Below are 20954 nucleotides of genomic sequence, written 5' to 3'. Positions count from 1 at the left end.
TCAAATGAAAAAACCTCCAACATGAAAGTTGTAGATCTTTTCAAGACAATGAATTTGGATATACATTTTGCATCATTTGGATTTTTCATGAGAAAGTTATGGGCAGTTGAAGTTGGACTTCTGAGTTTTTCAACTGTTATCTGACCTATAATGTTTTGTAGTATTGCATGTGTTTCTTTTAGGAATATGAATTTTTGTCCAACATAACATTTGAAGTAGACATCTTAAATTTTCCAATGCACTTGGTACCACTTCAAAATAATTAAAAATGAGTGAGTTAGGTCTTTGCGAACTTGACCCAAAATTAGGGTTTATGTCAAAACATGAGTATGTGAATTTTGCTAAAAGGGACCAACTTCAAGCCCTTCTGTTTGAATGATAAAATCCTCAAATGACAAAACCCTCAATATAAAAGTTGTAGATCTTTTCAAGATAATGAATTTGGACTAAAGTTTTGCATCATTTGCAATTTTTATGAGAAAGGTATGGGCACCTGAACTTGGACTCTTTGACATTTTAACTGTTATCTGACCTATAATGTTTTGTATTATTGCATGTGTTTGTGTTAGAGTTATGAATTTTTGTCCAATATAACAAGTGAAGTAGACATCTTAAATTTTCCAATGCACTTGGTCCCACCTCAAAATAATTAAAAATGAGTGAGTTAGGTCCTTACGAACTTGACCCAAAATTAGGGTTTCTATCAAAACATGTGTATGTGAATTTTGCCAAAAGGGACCAAATTCAAGCCCTTCTGTTTGAATGATAAAAGCCTTAAATGACAAAACCTTCAACATAAAAGTTTTAGATCTTTTCAAGATAATGAATTTGGAAAAAGTTTTGCATCATTTGCATTTTTTATGAGAAAAGGTATGGGCACCTGAACTTGGACTCTTTGACATTTCAATTGTTATCTGACCTATAATGTTTTGTATTATCATATGTGTTTATTTTAGAATTATGAAATTTTGTCCAACATAACAATTTAATTAGACATCTCAATGGAGTTTCAGTCAAAACATGTGTATGTGAATTTTGCCAAAATGGAGTTTAGACAAAGAAACCTAATGTTTGGAGTTTACACAAAGATAAATTTGATATAATACGAATTGATATTAATAAAATTTGGATTTTACACAAAGAATCCTAATGGTGATGACCGGGATCACCTAACCGACCTCCGGTCCCACATCCCCTAGCTACCCTAACCCTTGGCCCTAACCCACGTTGACGATTCTGCACTGGTGTTTGTTCATCTGATGGTCCAGGAGCGTCATTACCTCCTACAGGAGAAGATCCGTTGAGGTATTCAGCCAACTCAGCATAGTCTTCAGTATTCAATGATGGTGTACCGGCGTAGCTGAGCTCATGACCCATGCCAGAGAAGTTGGGGTGTGGTTGACTCATGGATGGGCGACCGGGACGGTTGAAGGGAGACATGGGTGTGAATGATGGGTCTAGGAACGGTTGGAAAGGTTGTTGGGGTGTTTGGAAGAGATATGGTTGTGGGATGTTTTGGTATTGTGATGTTTGGGGTTCTTGGCTACGGTAGGAGGAGGGGCGGTTAATGTTTTGGCTAAGGCGACTTTGGTAGGGTGATGGTGTGGATGCGAAGCGATGTTCGGTCTAAGGTTGATGGTCCATTTGTTGGTGGTGGTATGGGGGATGTTCTTGGTATTGGGGTTGGGTGAATGGCATATTTTGGTTGTATGTTTGTGTGTTTGTGGAACGGAAAGTTTGACGGATAGGTGGTTGTGAGTAACCGGGCTGAGAATGTTGTTGGGGGTTAGATGTTAATCCTTCTTGTGTGTAACTTGTCTGGCGTGGGTCGTAGAGGTACATATCATCGGCGATGAATTGAAATCCAACTGATATGTACCAAGCCATATAAGTACGACTTGGTTTTACCTCATTTGGCATGACTGCGTCAGTTAAGACATGGTCATGATGGTGCTTCCACTTGCGACACTCTGATCTTGCGAAGGTTTGCCAAGGGTTGTAGTTCCATTGGTCGTTCACTTTACGCATATGCCATTCTCCTAGGCTAGCTGAGGGGCCTGGGATATTCTGGACCATACCGAACTGCAGCTTCACACGATCGGTGTTGTGCATCTCCACTGTTGTGAACCGTATTATCGGTGTGCATGCTGTCCATACGGCTGCGTCTTCAGGGTTGACCTGATGCTCATGATCCATATTAAGGTATGGACGCCAAATGAACTGAAATGTTAAAGACGATAGGATTTAAATGAATGTAGAAAAAGTCAACATAATATGACGAATTAATGAAGTTATTTTGCTTACGTCTATCGGTCGAAGGTGATCCAACATGTTACGATACTGCGTAATACAGTGTCTCGGACATTTGCTGTAATTCATACCACGTGTCGACCATCTACACCAAAAAGTTAAAATAAATTAGTTATGGGTACTTAACTGTAAGGAAGTAAGTAAAGATATAGCAATTTAAACAACTTACTTTTTTGCATATGGAAAAGTGAAGGGGTTGTTATTGACCGATGCTAGAGACGGTAGTCTTGACCATCCCCATGCTTGTAGCAAAACAGCACATCCAGAAAATGTAGATGTGTCTTTGTGGGAGTTTTTGCACAACGAACTATAGAGATAGGCTAGACATGCGGATCCCCAACTGTAACTACCTATTCTATCTATATGTCTAAGTAAAGGTAAGTACATAATATGCATGCTAGAACCACTACCTTCGGGAAATAAAAAGGATCCTAGTAACAACATAATGTAACATCTAGTTTTGTTTATTCGAGCATCTTCGGTAGAATGCTCATCTAAATATAAACTATTATAATATGACTTTAGGCGTGAGAGTAGTATACCTTGACCTCTAGCATTATCATCTAACAAATCAGTGTTTAAAAGCTCCATGCAAATTGAATTTGCATAGTTGGTCTTACCATTAACAACTTTGCCTTAAATTCGTAGTCCTAAAAGCATGTAGACGTCTTCTAACGTCACGGTACACTCACCGGTTGGAAACCAAAATGTGTGTGTCTCTGGCCTCCATCTTTCGCATAAGGCTAGAATGAACTTGTTATCTATAGACCAAGACATAATCTTGCTAATGTGACCAAAACCGACGAGTTCAACATAAGGTTGAATCATCGGGTCCATTGGGACAAATTCGTGGACTCGAGTTCGAAACCTTGATACATCCTATAATAGAAATAATATAACACTTGACTAAGTTGGTATTTCAAAATAAAATGGGGTTGGTGGAGATGAAACATACAAAATTAGTATAAGAAAAAACTTACGTATGTTGCGATGTTTGCAACTGTTCCTCTGTGTGCTTCGCCCATTGTGAGTAAAGACATATTGTTGGGGAGTTGGTGTAGATGAAATTGGAAGATTTTGTTGAAGATGAAATTGTAAAAGAAGTAATGTAGATGAAGTAGTGAGAATGTTGGTGTGGAAGAATTATTGAAGGAGTGGATGAATTTATAGGCAAATGGAGGAGAGCATAAAAAATTGTGTTTGCATGGTGTCTCCACCTCATTTGGCGACCATGTACAATAATAAAGAGGGGGCGCCATTCAAATTGGCGACACCATAGGGTACATGCATGCAAGGCTAGTTCTGAATGCTTGGTTTCGAGGACTGACTCCATGGGGGCGCCATTCAAATTGGCGACCATGTACAAGCCTTAAGTGTAGGCGCCAATCCAATTGGCGCCACCATATGCATGTCTGACACGTGGCATTGTTGTATCCTGCATGCTGAAAAACTCACTTATGGATGGCTTGCATGATTGACACATAATCTCTGACCATCTTAGGTGTCCGACACGTGTCTGTCTTGTCTCCTGCATGCTGATGACTAGCTTCTTGATAGCTTGCATGGTCGACACATCATGTCTGACCATCTTAGGTGTCCGACACGTGGTTGTCTTGTCTCCTGCATGCTAATGACTAACTTCTTGATAGCTTTCCTGGTTGACACATCAACTCACACTGTCTTGCAGGATTGACACATCATCTCAGACACGTGGCTCTCTAGTATCCTGCATGCTGAAGACTCACTTCTTGATAGCTTGCCTGTCTGACACATCAACTCACACTGTCTTGCCTGACTGACACATCATCTCAGAACTGTCTTACATGTCCGACACATGGCTATCTTGTCTCCTGCATACTGAAGAGTCACTTCTTGATAGCTTGCCTGGTTGACACATCAACTCACATTGTCTTGCAGATTGGCACATCATCTCAGTCATGTGGCTCTCTAGTATCCTACATGCTGAAGACTCACTTCTGTCTTGACTAGCTAGCATGCTTGACACATCAACTCACACTGTCTTGCATGACAAACACATCAACTCATGACTAGCTAGCATGCTTGACACATCAACTCACACTGTATTGCATGACAGACACCTCATCTCAGAACTGACTTGCATGCTTGACACATTATCTCAGAGTAGCTTCAATGTCCGACACATCATCTCAGAACTAGCTAGCATGTGAGACACTGATACCATCTATTTAAGTGTCTTACTATCAACATCCAAGACACTTCACTCACATTCATCTGCACTTGCAAAATAGTTTTCATCTCCAAAATGTCATCTTCATCATTATACAGTGTCAACGTTCACTGCAACGGTGAAACTTTTGAGTCTGAGCTTCATGGTTTTTGTTTTAGAAACACTGATACCATTAGAGTCACGATGAAGAGAAATGCAACCTTTTTGCATTTGAAAAAAAGAATACAATCCTTTATAGGATCAGGTATTGTGTCAAAGATGACATATCAAAATCCTATATTTTTTGAGAATGGTCAATGCAAGTTTTTCCCCCTTAAGATACGAGACGATGAAGATGTTAAAAACATGTTTCTTAGTCATGAACATTCAGGCATGGATTGTATCGAGTTGTGCATTACTCTACAACCATGTATACCGTCTCAACAGTCTCAACTAACCGATCAGGATGCAGCTGGTGAAGATGCTGTAGATGATGCACAATGGTCAGATGAACTCAACCCAGAAGCAGAAGTAGAAGTCGACGTTGTTGATGAAGAAGAAGAGGAGACTGAGATACAGGTTGATCACATCCTGAACAACGACGATGAAGATGAGGCTCAACCACCACCAATACCTCCTAGTCATGCCTACAATCCTCCTCAACATATGACAAATATGGATCTTCACGACGATGAAACGTCCGACAGTGTCTTCTATAATCCGTATCCGAGACCATTAGGCGAATTAAAGGTGGGAGACATGTTTCGTACCAAAGAAGAATGTGTCTTGGCAATCAAAAAATTCCACATGAACAACTTTGCTGACTTTACAGTGAAACGCACTGATTCTAGAAGGTATGTTATCGAATGTCGTAACATGCTTTGTAAGTTTCGTTTGGCTGCATCTTACAAGAAGAAAAATGACTCTTGGGAGATCGCTTCAATAGACCCACCACACAGTTGCGTTGCAACTAACGTTGAACAAGATCACCGTAAACTGAGCACAACTTTGATATGTCAAGACATTCTTCCATTGGTAAATAAAGACCCATCAGTGAAGGTGAGTATAATTATATCCCATATTCGAACAACATATAATTATACTCCATCTTACAAGAAAGCATGGATTGCGAGGACAAAGGCTGTTGAACAGGTTTTCGGCAACTGGGAGGATTCATTCAAGGAATTACCACGGTTTTTATGGGCACTAAAAACTTATGTCCCAGGAACTGTGGCAATTCTGGAGACAGTGCCAACAATGATGCCAGACGGAACCTGTGCTACAGGTAATAGAATATTTCACCGTCTCTTTTGGGCATTTGACCCGTGCATCAAAGGTTTCGCTTTCTGCAAACCTCTCCTGCAAATTGATGGCACCTGGTTATACGGAAAATACAAGGGTACTTTGGTCATGGCAGTTGCACAAGACGGTAACAACAATGTATTTCCCATTGCCTTTGCTCTTGTTGAAGGTGAAACGGCTGGTGGATGGGGTTTCTTTCTTCGACATCTCAGAACGCATGTCGCTCCACAAGCCAATCTATGTTTGATTTCAGATAGACATGCTTCCATTGAAAGTGCCTACAACAACCATGACAACGGATGGCATGATCCTCCTTCTACACATGTCTACTGTATCAGACACATTGCACAAAACTTCATACGTGCTATAAAAGATAAGAATCTTCGCAAGAAGGTGGTGAATGCTGGGTATGCTTTAACTCAACCGTCATTTCAATATTATCGTGATGAGATTCGAATGTCTAATGAAGATGCGGGGAGATGGATAAATAACATCCCAGTAGAGCAGTGGACAAGAGCATTTGATGGTGGTTGTCGATGGGGCCACATGACAACAAACATTGTGGAATGCATGAATGGGGTTTTCAAAGGGATTCGAAATCTGCCGATAACCGCCTTGGTAAGATCAACCTATTATAGGTTGGCTTCTATGTTGCAACCAGAGGTGAAAGATGGAGTGCAGTGTTAATGTCCGGACAAGTATTCAGTGAGTGTTGCATGAAGGTCATGAAAGAGGAGAGCATCAAAGCTACGACACACGCTGTAACATTGTTTGACCGTCATAGACAAAATTTCAGCGTCCAGGAAACAATGGGCAACAACGAGGGGAGACCAAATTTAGCCTATGCTGTTAGACTACACAGAAGTTGGTGCGATTTTGGAAAATTTCCCCTTCTGGTATTTTCCCGTCTAACCATCGAACCAGCTCCCTCTTCAGTTGATCTAACGTGGTGATGTTCCAAAACAGCATCACCAATTGAGGTTTGTCTCTCGCATAAATCACCTTACCGTATCGGCGACGAACACCAAACATGATAGCCAAATGATTATATGAGTTATGGAACAATAGATCACACAACGCATCTATTTATAAGACAAAAAGGGCATTTTATGAGGGACTCGCCAATTGAGTTGGCGCCTCATTTTAAAACCTACACAAAGGCGCCAATTGGATTGGCTAAGGCACCTGCCCTAGCCAATCCAATTGGCGCCTCCATTCAAGTTTTAACAACAGTCGCCATATGAACAACTTTCATGTTCATCAAAAATCCATTTGAAACTTGGAAGCTCATCATTCATTTCAAAACATTATAGGTCATTTTGACAGAAACCTTAATTTTGGGTCAACTACGCAAGGAACTAACTCACTCATTTTTAATTATTTTGAGGTGGGACCAAGTGCATTGGAAAATTTAAGATGTCTACTTCAGTTGTTATGTTGGACACAATTTCATAACTCTAAAAGAAACACTTGAAATAATGCAAGACATTATAGGTCAGACTACAGCTGAAAAACTCAGAAGTCCAACTTCAACTGCCCATAACTTTCTCATAAAAAATCCAAATGATGCAAAATTTATATCCAAATTCATTGTCTTGAAAAGATCTACAACTTTCATGTTGGAGGTTTTTTCATTTGAGGCCTTTTTAAGGGAGGCGCCAATTGGATTGGCGCCCCCTCTTAAAAATTACACATAGGCGCCAATTGGATTGGCTAGGGCAGGTGCCCTAGCCAATCCAATTGGCGCCTCCTTGCAATTTTTAAGAGGGTTCGCCAATCCAATTGGTGCCTCCTCCTAAAAGTGGGGTATTTTGGAATTTTTTTCGAAAATGTGGGTTATCTCGGTAAAAAAACCACCTTTTAGTCCATTAATTAGGCTCATTAAATTAGAATTGTCTTATATAAAAAGATTAATGTTTATAATTTTAACATACTTGAAATATATTATTCAATTTCAAACATAGCATCAGATCTCTCGTTCGAGAGGGTTTATCTTCCGCATAAAAAAAAAACCTAATCATCTTAATTGTGATTTCTTTTTCAAAACACTAGCCGACTTAATTTTAGTTCTTTTTTCAAAATCCTAGCCGCCTTAATTGTGGTTCTTTTTTCAAAACCCCAACCTCCTTATTTGCGGGTTTAGGTTCAGAAACACTGTTCACTGCAGGAATATTATTCATCTGCAGTGCTGTTCACCGAAAACACTGGTCACTGCAGGAAAATTCTTCATCTGCGGGTCTGTTCATCGACAGAAACATTGTTCATCGCTGAAAAACACTGTTCATCAATAACGATATTGTTCACTTTTAAAAAAATTCAATTGAAGGTTGTCGATCTCTTTACAACTAGTATGTTGGTTTTTTATTCTATTGAGTCAGACACATTCGCATGACATCCATCAATATGTCAGAAGGAGAGTTGATTCAACTCAAGAAAGACGAAGTAGAGATGTTGATACCCCTCCTTAATAAGTTAGAGAAATAACAGGTACTTCTATGTTAGTACATTCATATACGTTTTTGTTTTCATTTCTCTTGGTATGTTTCAATTTTCTTTTGGATTTAATTCCACAAATAAACCCCTTAACCAATATTGGATACTGGATTCTGGACCCACTGACCACATGACACATTTACCCACACACTTTTCTACTTATTCACCACGTCCTAGCAATAAAAAAATATCTGCGGTAGATGATATAACAGTAATTGAGCAAGGTGATATCCAAATAAGCCCATTTGCAATCCTTGGAAATGTTCTTCATATTTCCAAATTTTCCACTAGCCTAATATCCATAAAAAAACTCACAACCGACCTATCATGTAATGTTGTTTTTTATAACAATGCTTGTGTTTTCCAAGACAAGAATTTAGGGAGGACAATTGAAAATGCTAGAGAGTGGATTTGCCTTTATTACTTGGATAACCAAAATATTCCTCCAAATCTATTCAACAACAACAAATCCTTTTATTCATAATAAATTAAAATCAAAAGAGAAAAGTTTCTTCTGTATCATTTTCACCTTGGTCATCCATCATTTATAGTCATAAAACAATCATTTCCTTTATTATTTAAAAGTTTAGATGTGGAGAGTCTTTGTTGTGAGGTGTGACAACTTGCTAAACACAAGTGTGTCTCTTTTCCGGTCAGTAATAAAATGAGTACTTTTCCGTTTTACTTAATTCATACTGGATGTTCCAAATATATCAGATGCTCGTTGGTTTGTAAAATTTATTAATGATTGCACTCAGGTTACTTGGGTCTACTGGTTAAAACAAAAATATGAAGTTTGTTCTGTGTTTCTTCACTTCTTCTCCATGGTTAAAAATCACTTTGGTGTGAGTATTAAGAGAATTAGATCCGATAATGCCAAATATTACTTTAACAATGGTCTTAATTTTTTTTTGTAAAAAAGAAGGTTTATTCACGAGTCTTCTTGTGTTAAAACTTCACAACAAAATGAGATTGTTGAGAGAAAGAATGAGCACTTGTTAGACAAACACGTGCTATGATATTCCAAAATAAATTCCCTAAGAAATATTGTGGCGAGGTTGTCTTAACTACATCGTATCTCATTAATCATTTACCCTATACCTTCTTTGCCTCCAAAACTCCTATGAAAGTCTTATCCCCATTCTATCATGATATGTCTACTTCAAGTAATCTGACCCATATGATATTTGGGTGTACATAGTTTGTCCATATCCATAGTGATGGTAGAAGGAAACTTGATCCTAGAACGTTAAAATGCGTCTTTATAGGATACTCTTCTACCAAAAAGGGTTACAAATGTTATCATCCGCCATCTCATAAATACTTTGTCTTTAGAGATGTCACATTCCATAAACAAAAAAGTTACTTTCTTCAAAGTCATCTTTAGGGGGAGAACATAAGTAAGGAAGATGCGTCTTCTCTACTTCCTGACCTTACTTTCGAACCAGAAGTTGAGACTGAAACTAGTGGTGACAATGTTGAGAATGAACTTGATTCTGGAAAAAATTGAAATGTTGAAACTGATGTAAAATTTGGAAAGAATTTAGTATATACAAGAAAGAAGAACATTCATGAATCTACTCATATCTAAAAAATACAATCCGATATTACATGAGATAACTTCTCTCGACCCTTCAAGCACTAGTGATTTAATTTTTGAATTTTCTCATGAACAAGAAACAAAATCCAACTCAGTACTACCAATACACTACAAATATTTATATCTTCCAATTTCCGTTAAAAAAGATACCAGAAAATGTACAAAAGTCCATATTACCCTATATTCAACTACCTAAGTTTTGAACATTTTTCACCCACCCGTAAAGTATTCCTCACAAGTCTAAACACTATTATAATACCTAACTCTTAATTGAGGCATTGTTTGACATGAAACAGAAACAAGCCATGGACTTGGAGATGGAGACACTGAATAAGAACAATATTTGGGATTTGGTTTCTCTTCCAAATGGAAAGAAACTTATAGGGTGAAAATGGGTATACAGTGTAAAATACAAGGTTGCTGGATCTATTAAGAGGTACAAAGCAAGATTGATTTCCAAAAGATTCACCCAAACTTATGGAGTAGATTACTCATAGACATTTACTAAAGTTGCTAAAATGAATATCCTAAGGGTGATATTATCTTTAGTAGCTAATTACAATTGAAATTTACATCAATTTGATGTGAAAAATGCATTCCTTAATGGAGAACTTGATTAAGAGATCTATATAGATGTATCCCCTGGATATTGTGAACTTACTACCACCAACATTGTATGCAAATTAAAAAATGCTTTATATGGGCTAAAGCAATCACCATGAGCATGATTTAGAAGATTCACCAAAGTTATGATAGGTTTGGGATTTAAACAAAGTCAAGGAATTCATATTCTATTTATCAAACATTCTGAGATAGGGGGTTAACAATTTTATTACTGTATGTGGATGCCATTATAGTAACAATCAATGATGAGAAGGAATTATTAGGCGAACATTTATCAAAGGATTTTGAGATTAAGACCTTGGAAAAATTGAAGTACTTTCTGGTAATTGAAGTTGCCCACTCTAAGAAAGGAATCTTCATATCTCAATAAAAATACATTATTGATCTTATACAAGAGACAAGTAAGATAACATGCAAGCGTGCAAGTACACCAATTGATCTAAGTGTAAAGTTGGGGAACACATAAGAAAATATTCCGGTTGATAAGTGAATGTATTAAAGATTAGACAAAAAACTTATGTACCTATCACATACTAGACCAATGTTGCTTTTGTTGTAATCTTAGTTAGCCAATTCATGCACCAATCAAAAGAGATTCATTTACAAGTTAAGCTCTGAATTATGCAATATTTAAAAGGAACTCCATGTAGAGGAATTTTGTTTGGACGAAATGGAAGTGTGAGTCTTGAAGCATATAATGATGCTAACTATGCATGGTCAGTTTTGGATAGAAGATCAACGACATGACAATATACTTTTTCGGGTGGGAATCTTGTGACTTGGAAGAGTAAAAAACAAAGTGTTGTATCTAGATCTAGTGCTGAAGAAAAATTTAGAGTAATGGCACAAGGGATATGTGAACTACTTTTGATGAAAATGATATTAGAAGACTTGAATATAAATAATGACGAACCAATGAAACTTTATTGTGATAAAAAAATTTCTATTAGCATAACCCATAGTCCAATGCAGCATGATAGAATCAAACATATTGAAGTTGACAAACACTTCAACAAATAAAAGTTAGATAATGGTCTTATTTGCACTCCATATGTTTCTTCTCAAAACAACGTTGCATATCTTCTAACTAAGGGGTTGAACAACAATAATTTTGAAAATATTCGTTCTAAGTTGGGAATGATAGATATTCACTCACCAATTTAAGTGAGAGTGTTCTAAATAAGTTATTTTTACCACTGTTAGTAGTAATTTATATTCGGGCTTTTGGTCAATGTCAGAATTCAAGTTTCACACTTAAATTGTTCTTGAAAGTATTATGCTTGAAGATAAAGAAATATGTTTGCTAAAAAAAACTCTAAAGCTATTTACAAGGAATAAGAATACACTTCTTATTTAATCATGTCAAAACATTTTAAAGGATATAATTGTGAGAGCTTATAAAAAAATTGACAACTTTTGGTTAAAAGTTTCTGCAAATTATGACCAATATCATGAACAGTCGAGAGAAAAACAACATGGTCAATTAAAAAATCTTGATGACATCTAATAAATGAGAAGTGTATGCATGACAATCATTAATATTGAGTATGCATGACAATCATAAAAAATCTTGGTTAAAAGTTTTTTCAAGGACGAAGGCACACCATTTAATATTTAGTATGCATGACAATCATTAAAAGACACCTACATGAATAAAAACATCGACTAAAAATTCTTCAAAAAGAACAAATACTTATGCTAGTGGAACATACTCATCATTTCCTATTTGAGATATTCCTTCAAGTTATGAATATAGTTCAACATCCCTAATGAATCATCCAATAGAATAAAAGGCAGTAAAAATGAAGGATAAGGCGACGAAGAATAGAGTTGAAATTCCATACAAGATTATTCATGATACAATAGATAAAAAAAGTAGTAATTATAGAAAAGTTGGTACAACCTATAGAGGAAGAAGACATATTAAATAGATAATATATTGAGTTTAAGGCAATGTAAGTCATGAATTCAAACACCTCATAGATGTATGAAAGTCAATGTCATGTTCATGAAAATATTGTAATAATATAGTTTTTTTTTGTACAAAAATAATATGGATTTTAGTTAAGATAAAATATTCTAATAGTATTTAAAATTAAATATTATGTAGTATTTATTATGTATCAATTCTTGTGTAAAATAGTCATCCACGTCACTTTAATTCATAGTAAACGTATTTCCCTAGTTACCAAAGTAGTTGTTATTCAAAGTAGTCCTTATTCAAATCAGTTGTTAGTCAAACTAGTGATTATTCAAACTAGCCATTATTTATGTTGGAGCATAAGGTTGAAGATGAAGAAGATGTAAGAGAGAGAGAGGGAGGGAAAATGTTGTAACTAACTTTTTCTCTCAAAATGAAAAACTGTTATAATACAATTTTGTTTACAAACTGAAACTAACTTTTGTATATATAACACCATAACCATTAAATGCAACTCAAATGAAATATAACTTAAAAGTGAATTTGGATTACACTTTAACACCAACCCTTAATCCACATTCAAGATTAAAATCAGCCACCCCAATTACATCGCTCAAATAGATAAAATATTCAGTCTTGATAGCTTTAGTCAGCACATCTGCAAGTTGCTTATGAGTGCTACAGTGAATAATTTCAAGCACTCCATTATGAACCTGATTATGCAGAAAGTGGAACTCCGTGTCAATGTCCTTGCTCCTTACATGCAACTTTGTATTCTTGGAAAGACTTATAGCTGATTTGTTGTCAATCATCAATCTTAAAGGCTTTCTCACCTTGATCTTCATATCCTGCAATAAGTTCATAATCCAAACAACTTGACATGCAGACAAAGCACCTGCAATGTACTCAACTTCATAAGTTGATAATGCAACCACTGGTTGCTTCTTGGAGCACCAAGAAATGGAACCTCCCAGATACTTGAAGAAATATCTAGTAGTATTTCTTCTGTCAACTCTGTCTCCACACCAATCAGAGTGTGAATATCACATCAGCTCTTAATCAGATTTACCATTAGAAGGGAACAAAATTCCATACCTCAAAGTTCCCTTAATATACCTTAGTATCCTGACAACATCTTGGTAACGTGACCACTTTGGTTTGTTCATAAATCTACTCATTATTCCAACTACATAGCATATGTCAGGTCTGGTATTGCACAAATATCTCAGACAATCAACCAACTATTTGAAAGTTGTAGCATCCATATCATCACCCTCAATATCAGAATCCAACTTGTGATTTGTTTCAGTAGGTGTGATTGCATACTTGCAATTTATTAGCTCAAATCTCTTCAAAATCTCAAGTTCATACTTCAGCCGATGCAAAATTATACCCTTATCAGAGTACAAAATCGCCATCCCTAAAAAATATACCATATTTCCTAGATCAGTCATCTTAAACTCATTCATCAGCACCTTTTTGAACTTGACTATCTTATCTAAACAACTCCATTTTAGCAATATATCATCAACACAGAGACACACTAAAATCATATTTGTATTAGATGTATGCTAAACATAAACACCATACTCTATCTCACATTTTCCGAATCCTTGAGGATTGAAAAATGAATCAATTTTCAGATTCCAAGCTCTAGGAGCTTGTTTCAGTCCATACAAGGATTTATGCAACTTGTACGCCATCCCTTCCTGATTCTTTTTCACAAATCCAGGAGGTTGTGACACATAAACTTCCTCTTGTAAATGACCATTTAGAAATGCATATTTTATATCTAAATGCATCAGCGACCAATTTTTATTAGCAGCTATAGCAATCACCAATCTGATTGTTTCATGCCTAGCTACAGGTGTAAACACCTCAAAGTAATCTAATCCAGATTTCTATAGAAATCCTCTAACTACAACCTTGCTTTGTGTTTTCCAATTGATCCATTTGGCTTTAGTTTAAAATTGTAAACCTATCTTACAATAATGGTTTTCTTGTTCTTTGGAAGCTCTAGCACCTGGAACGTGTTTGTAACAAACATGACCAAATACTCTGAAATGAATCACACTTTTCTTATCCTTAGTCTATTTCTCAGAAGGAATAATTTCCTTCAGTTTCTTGGTTGGACACCTATTGAGCCCATATGCTGCAGTGGCAACAACTTTTCCCCACAAGGTGTGAGGGAGCTTCTTCTCATTCAACATGCTCCTTGTCATATCAAGCAAAGTCATGTTTCTTCTTTCAGCATGACCATTGTGTTGCAGAGTATATGGAGAAGTCACCTCATGTTCAACTCCATTTTCTTCAGAGAACCTTCTGAACTCTGATGAGTTGTACTCACCTCCACCGCCAGTTTTGGGAATTTTCAGCTTTTGACCATTCTGTCTGTCAACCTTCACCTTAAACATCTGAAACTCAGCAAACACTTCATGCTTAAAATTTATGAGTGATACCCATGTAATTCTTGTGAACTCATACAAAAATGACACAAAGTAATTGTTTCCTCCAAGTGAAGGTACTTCAAATGGTCCACATACATCATAATACACTACTCAAAACATGTTTTGCTTTTGGAGCCACTTCTGATGCAAATGACAATCTAGGTTGCTTGCCTTTCATGCATATCTCACATGACTTCTCAGGCTTCACAATCTTAGGAATGCCATGTATCATCTTCTTAGAACTCAAATGCCCTAAGCTTCTAAAATTTAGATGCCCCAATCTCTTGTGCCATAACTCACTGTCACCTTCAGTACCTTCTGCAGCAAGGCATTTAGTTTTAGTTATTTCCATATTCACTTTAAATATTCTGTTGCTTCCCTATTCAAATTGCATAATCATCTTCTGATCATAATCATACAACTTTAAGAGATTGTCCTTCATAGTAACTGAGAAACCTTTCTCAATTACTTGACCTACACTCATCAGATTTCTCTTCATGCCAAGAACATACCAAACATCCTTGTTCAGATCAATTTTTCCACTCTTCACTTTGACCTTGATATTTCTCATTCCTTCAGCATTAAGATACTTATCATCATCACATCTGATCTTTGTCTTGTTTCTAGAGTCAAAATCAATCAACCATTATTTATTTCTAGTTAGGTGATTTGAGCAGACAATGTTCATATACCAATAGTCTACCAAATATCCACCATCAAATTGAGAAGCCATTAGAGTCAGCCCCATGAGCAGAAAGCGTCTATCCTTTCTTCCATATTCCCCACTGAGTTATGTCCTCGTGGATGACTGTTATTTCAGTTTCCTCCCAACACATATATTGGGATGGAGTTCTCCCCTGAGTTATATCCTCATAGGGATGAGTCTTGTTTCATCGTGCCTCTCTAGTTTGTTCCTAGAGTGGCTTCTTGAGATTTTCCCTGCACTTCCCCGCGGTCTAGATGAACGATTGCTCGGTAACCAGTAATTGTCCATCTTTTCCCCAGGCGGAGTTTGTGGTTTTCTACCCTCATACCGGTAGTTGTAAACCTTGTTTTATCCTCTTGCAGAGTTAACCTTATTTTGTTCATCCTAATTGATGACGGTTACTCTTCTGTGGTTTTCTACCTAATATTGGTAGATGTAATCCCCTCTTTGACGGTTATCTTTATCCAATATTCGATATGGATAATCCTTCACCCTTTGAGTATATCTCCCAGTAACCGGTGATATATCTCCCGGATCATTGCCTTTGTCAATGTATCCCCAGCGGGTCATCTTTCATTTACCTTTTGTCGGTAATGATCGGTTCTGTAAGGGCAAATTGTCAGACAACATACAATCACAAGTTTCGATGATGACAAATGACCATCACAGATGAATCGGCATTGTCGATTCCACGTCTACAAACAAATGCAACATATCACCTATCATATCCTTCTCTATGATTATCTAAAACGACTATATTTCATAAAACATATGTGGATAAAATGTGATCATGACGAAATGCATGAAAACCACAAAAATACGAATTTTTGCAGGTTTGCAGGCTTTGAGTCGACCGCAAGGGTCAGCACATGAGCCACGGGTCAGCGCATAGCACAAACCAGTTGGTGACTGGTTAGCGCATGGTTGCTTGAGTCGACCACAGGTCGGCACATGGCATAGTGTAGTTGGCCACGGGTCAGCTCATGGAATACTTGAGTCGACCATAGAGGTCGGCGCATTTCCCACGGGTCAGCTCATGGAATACTTGAGTCGACCATAGGGGTCGGCGCATTTCCCTCGGGTCAGCGCACGCCGACCTATGGTCGACCGCTCGTGCGTAAACTCAGTTTTCTGAGTATTCTCCACTGTTTGAAAAGCTGTTATTTTTGGTTGGTAAGCTGGTTACTATAAATAGAAGTCAAATTACTTTTATCAACTAACATTTGTCAAATTGATTTCAAGTGTTCAAGGAAACAAGAAAGAGTGAAATAGGTGTCCAAGATTCATCATCTTCATCTTTAACATTTCACAACACATCAACTACACACAACCATTTTTGATGTGCTTCGTGATCGGTTAAACGTGATAAGGTTCGAAGCTGAGATTGGAGAATCCGGTTCAGGTTGAAGCTTGTGGCAGGTTCTTTCTTGAATAAAACCGTTAAGGTTTTGTCCTCCAAGACTGGTTTGTGTTTGGGGGTTTTTGGACGAATTTCTTCATCAAGTTTCAACTGAGCGAAGGTGATTGAGAAGAGGAAGTCTTCGTCAATCTAGTAGCGGATTCAGTGATAGTGAAAGGAAGAATTCGGGTTCGATTCGTTGCAGCTGAGATCAGCCGGGCCGAGGGTTTGAAGAATGGAAGGTTATTCAACAAAAGGGCTAGAATCGGAGGTCTAGCAACAACGATCGAAGGGCTTGATTCATCTTGAATCAAGGAACAAGGAGAGGAAGCAACATTCAACATCTTGAGAGTTCAGTTGTTTACTTGCTTTGCAATCCTTGTATAAACGATTAAATTCAACAGGTGATATCTATCAAATCATCTCAATTCTAATTTTAGAATTGAGGACAGACGTACCCCGAAGCGAGGACGGCGGGGGAACTGCCTCATCAAATCTGCGTCTTCTTTAATTTTCTGCATAATTGTTTTTCAGCTTAAAAATTAAGTGATTTTAGTTTAAGCACGTTTACCAAACATTGATATTAATTGAGTAAGAGATTAAAACTCTGTTTTTGAACCCAAAGTACAATAGTATATTGTACTAGATCAATTTGAATTACTTACTCAACACAAATATCACTTGGAGTGTTTATGCACACCAAGTGTTTGATAATTTGCCTAAACCAAAGTTGTCCTAAGTTTGTATCTAGTTTGATTTGGTATTTGGATCATTGGAACTAGGAATCCTAGTGAGTGAAACATATCATTGATTGTGCAAATAGTGTACTGATTCGTATTTCACTTTATCTCTAATCCATTAGCTTAACGCATATCCGGTTTTCCAATAACGGTTCGTTTTAGACTATATTTTTCCTCGGCCGCTTCCGCACTTAAAACAAATTTTCAAAACCAATTTTAAATTGGTAGCGCCAACTCAAGTTTTTAATTGGGATCTATTCAACCCCCCCTCCCCTATCTAGATCCGTGCCATAGTCTAACAAGTGGTATCAGGAGCTCCGGTTCACTCCGTGCTTCAAAATATAACTTTGATAGAAAATGGCTAACGAACCTAAAGGGGCTTATAATAGAGCTCCCGTTTTCAATGGTGAAAATTATAGTTATTGGAAAGACTGCATGCGGGTGCACATAAACTCCATAGATAGAAAAATATGGAACGTTATTCTCAATGGTCCAATTGAAATAACCATGACCAATGAGAATAATGAATTAGTGCCTAAGCCCGAAGCACAATGGACCGATGATGATGAAAAGAAATACAATTATGATTGGAAAGCCAAAAATATCCTAATATCCTCATTAGGTGTAGATGAATACTATCGTGTATCCCATTGTCCTACTGCTAAGGCCATGTGGGATTCACTACAAGTTGCCCGTGAGGGGACGAACGATGTTAAGTTGGCAAGAATCAACACACTAACACAAGTGTTTGATCTCTTTTTCATGGAGCAAGGGGAAACCATTGCTGACATGCAAAAGAGATTCACTCATCTCATCAATCGATTACATTCACTTGGTAGGCCTGTTTACAATGATGTTGCTATTAATAAGATCTTAAGATGTCTTAACAGGGAATGGCAGCCGAAAGTGACCGCCATCAAAGAAGCAAATGATCTTACCACATTAGACTTGACAACATTATTTGGCAAACTACAAGAGCACGAACAAGTACTCTTAAGCCTAGAACAACATGAAAAGAAAGATAAGAAGGACAAAGCAAAGGTGAGTGAAAAGAAGTCGATAGTGTCGCATTACGCGAAAAACCGGCGGGAAAACAAGAACAACAGAGCCGCCACCGTGCGTTATTTATCCCAAAAGAGGGAAAGGAAACGCTCAGAGTAAACCTGGAAAAGACAGGGTCTCGCGACCAAAGAGAATGGGATCAGGAGTCGGTTATGCGAAGGGAAGGTATTAGCACCCCTACGCATCCGTCGTACTCGACGGGATCCACGCACAATAGGAAGGAAAATGGTTGCTAAAATCACTGCTCAAACGCACACACACTGGCTGAAAGAGACACAAGAAAACAAACAAGACTGACTCGGCAGGATATCGCATCCTGGGCCTACTTAGTCTATCAGGCATAGACATCAGAGTCGAAGTAGTTCGGACTGGGGAAACGACACATGCTCGCTAGGATATCGCATCCTATGCATACGTATCTCCTCGGACGAAGGAGAATCAGAGCATTCGTAGCTCGGCTAACACGCACACAAACAAACACAGGCGAAGGCAAACGTGGAGCCCGAATGCCAATCACTGGACTTACATCAGCATCCGAACCAACAAACCCACACTAGAACCCGAATGCCACTCGATGGACTTACATCAACTTCCAAGCACACAACAACACAAAACAAAGACACAGGCGCCCGGAGAGATCTGCTCATCTCCTGCCTACGTACCTCATCTGGTATGAGGATCAGGGCGACGTAGTTCCCCTACAGAGGGACACAGGACTAGCCTAACCAGATAACAGAGGGAGACACAACTAGGGAGACTACGACTCGAGCCTAGATGTTATCATGCAAATTCATCCCTAAGTCAAGGTTTCTAGCTAACTTGCACAGGAAGCAAGCCAAACTAAACCTAACTTGCACAGGAAGCAAGCTAAAAACAAACACACAAGCACAAGTAGCACACACTATATGCAATCAATGGGCTCAATCAAGGTTAGGTTTTAGTCGAGGGGTCATATCAACCTCAACAAATAAACCACTATAACAGGGTAATGTTAGCTCTTAACCCTAACATTGAGAGTTAGGGTGAAGCTGATGAAAGGTGAGTGAAGATGAGACTTCACAGCTCTTATCCCTGGCCTGGGAGAGCTTAAGACAAGAATGTGTGGGTTCAGAAAGTGGGAACCCTTCTACACATGTGACACTGACTCAATGTACAATTGTACAAGATCTTGGGTTAGTATCTGCAATGCATCAACACAGTGGTGTGAGCAAAGCAGATGACACACAGAATAGCAGGGGATGGATTGCACATCCCTGGTATCTGCCAATGCCTCTTCACTTAGGAGGTCTTTGAATATGTACAAGGACAAAGGTAAACAGTCACAAACATTGCCTCTTAAGGAGGACTTCGGACAGGTGCCTGGCCAAGTAACAGGCCAGGTCTTCCAGACTACATGGAGTAAGGAAATTATACCTCAATGCAAATTGCTATCAAGCAAAGCAAAGCAAAGTTCACAAAGAACTACTAGCAACTAATGTACCTGAAATCAGTCAAACACAATTAGTATACCAGACACAAAGTTAAAACAAACAGCATAAGCCAACAGACAACACAGTCAAGCATATGTGCAAAGCACAAGCTCATAACAAGTGAGCTAAGCAACCTACAAAACAAACAAGTTAGTTCATGATAAACAATCAAACTCATTTAACTTGTATTAATCTCTTTGAAGCATTTGTTGCTTAACCTGAAAAACCAAACTTAAACATGAGTAACAAGACCACTAGGACAAGCCTAGGGTCAAAAGGAGATAACAAATTTAAAACAGCAAGGGACAAGTGTCCAAAGTCAAGACAAATCAATCAAGAAGCAAACCCAAGTAGTTTCACATTCATATCATTTACCATTATCATTTCACAAGCAAATTAGGTCAAAGCATGGCATATAGAACCTCAAAGAAGTCAACAGAATGACTCAACTCAAATCCAATCACAAACATTTCAATAAATCCTCAAATAATTCATGATCAAACATCATCCACAACATGATAGGCATACCAAATTTCAGCTCATTTGGATCAAAGGAAGTAGGTCAATGAAAATCAGAAAGTTAAAGCAAGTTCAAGCATACTCATACAAAGCATCAAAACATGCACCAACTTCATTTAATCATAAAACAGAAACAACACATGATAAATGAATGGGACTAAAACCATGATAAAC

This window comes from Lathyrus oleraceus, chromosome 4, assembly GCF_024323335.1.
Source record: "Lathyrus oleraceus cultivar Zhongwan6 chromosome 4, CAAS_Psat_ZW6_1.0, whole genome shotgun sequence".
Classification (NCBI taxonomy): domain Eukaryota; kingdom Viridiplantae; phylum Streptophyta; class Magnoliopsida; order Fabales; family Fabaceae; genus Lathyrus; species Lathyrus oleraceus.
This window is presented reverse-complemented; position numbering follows the sequence as displayed.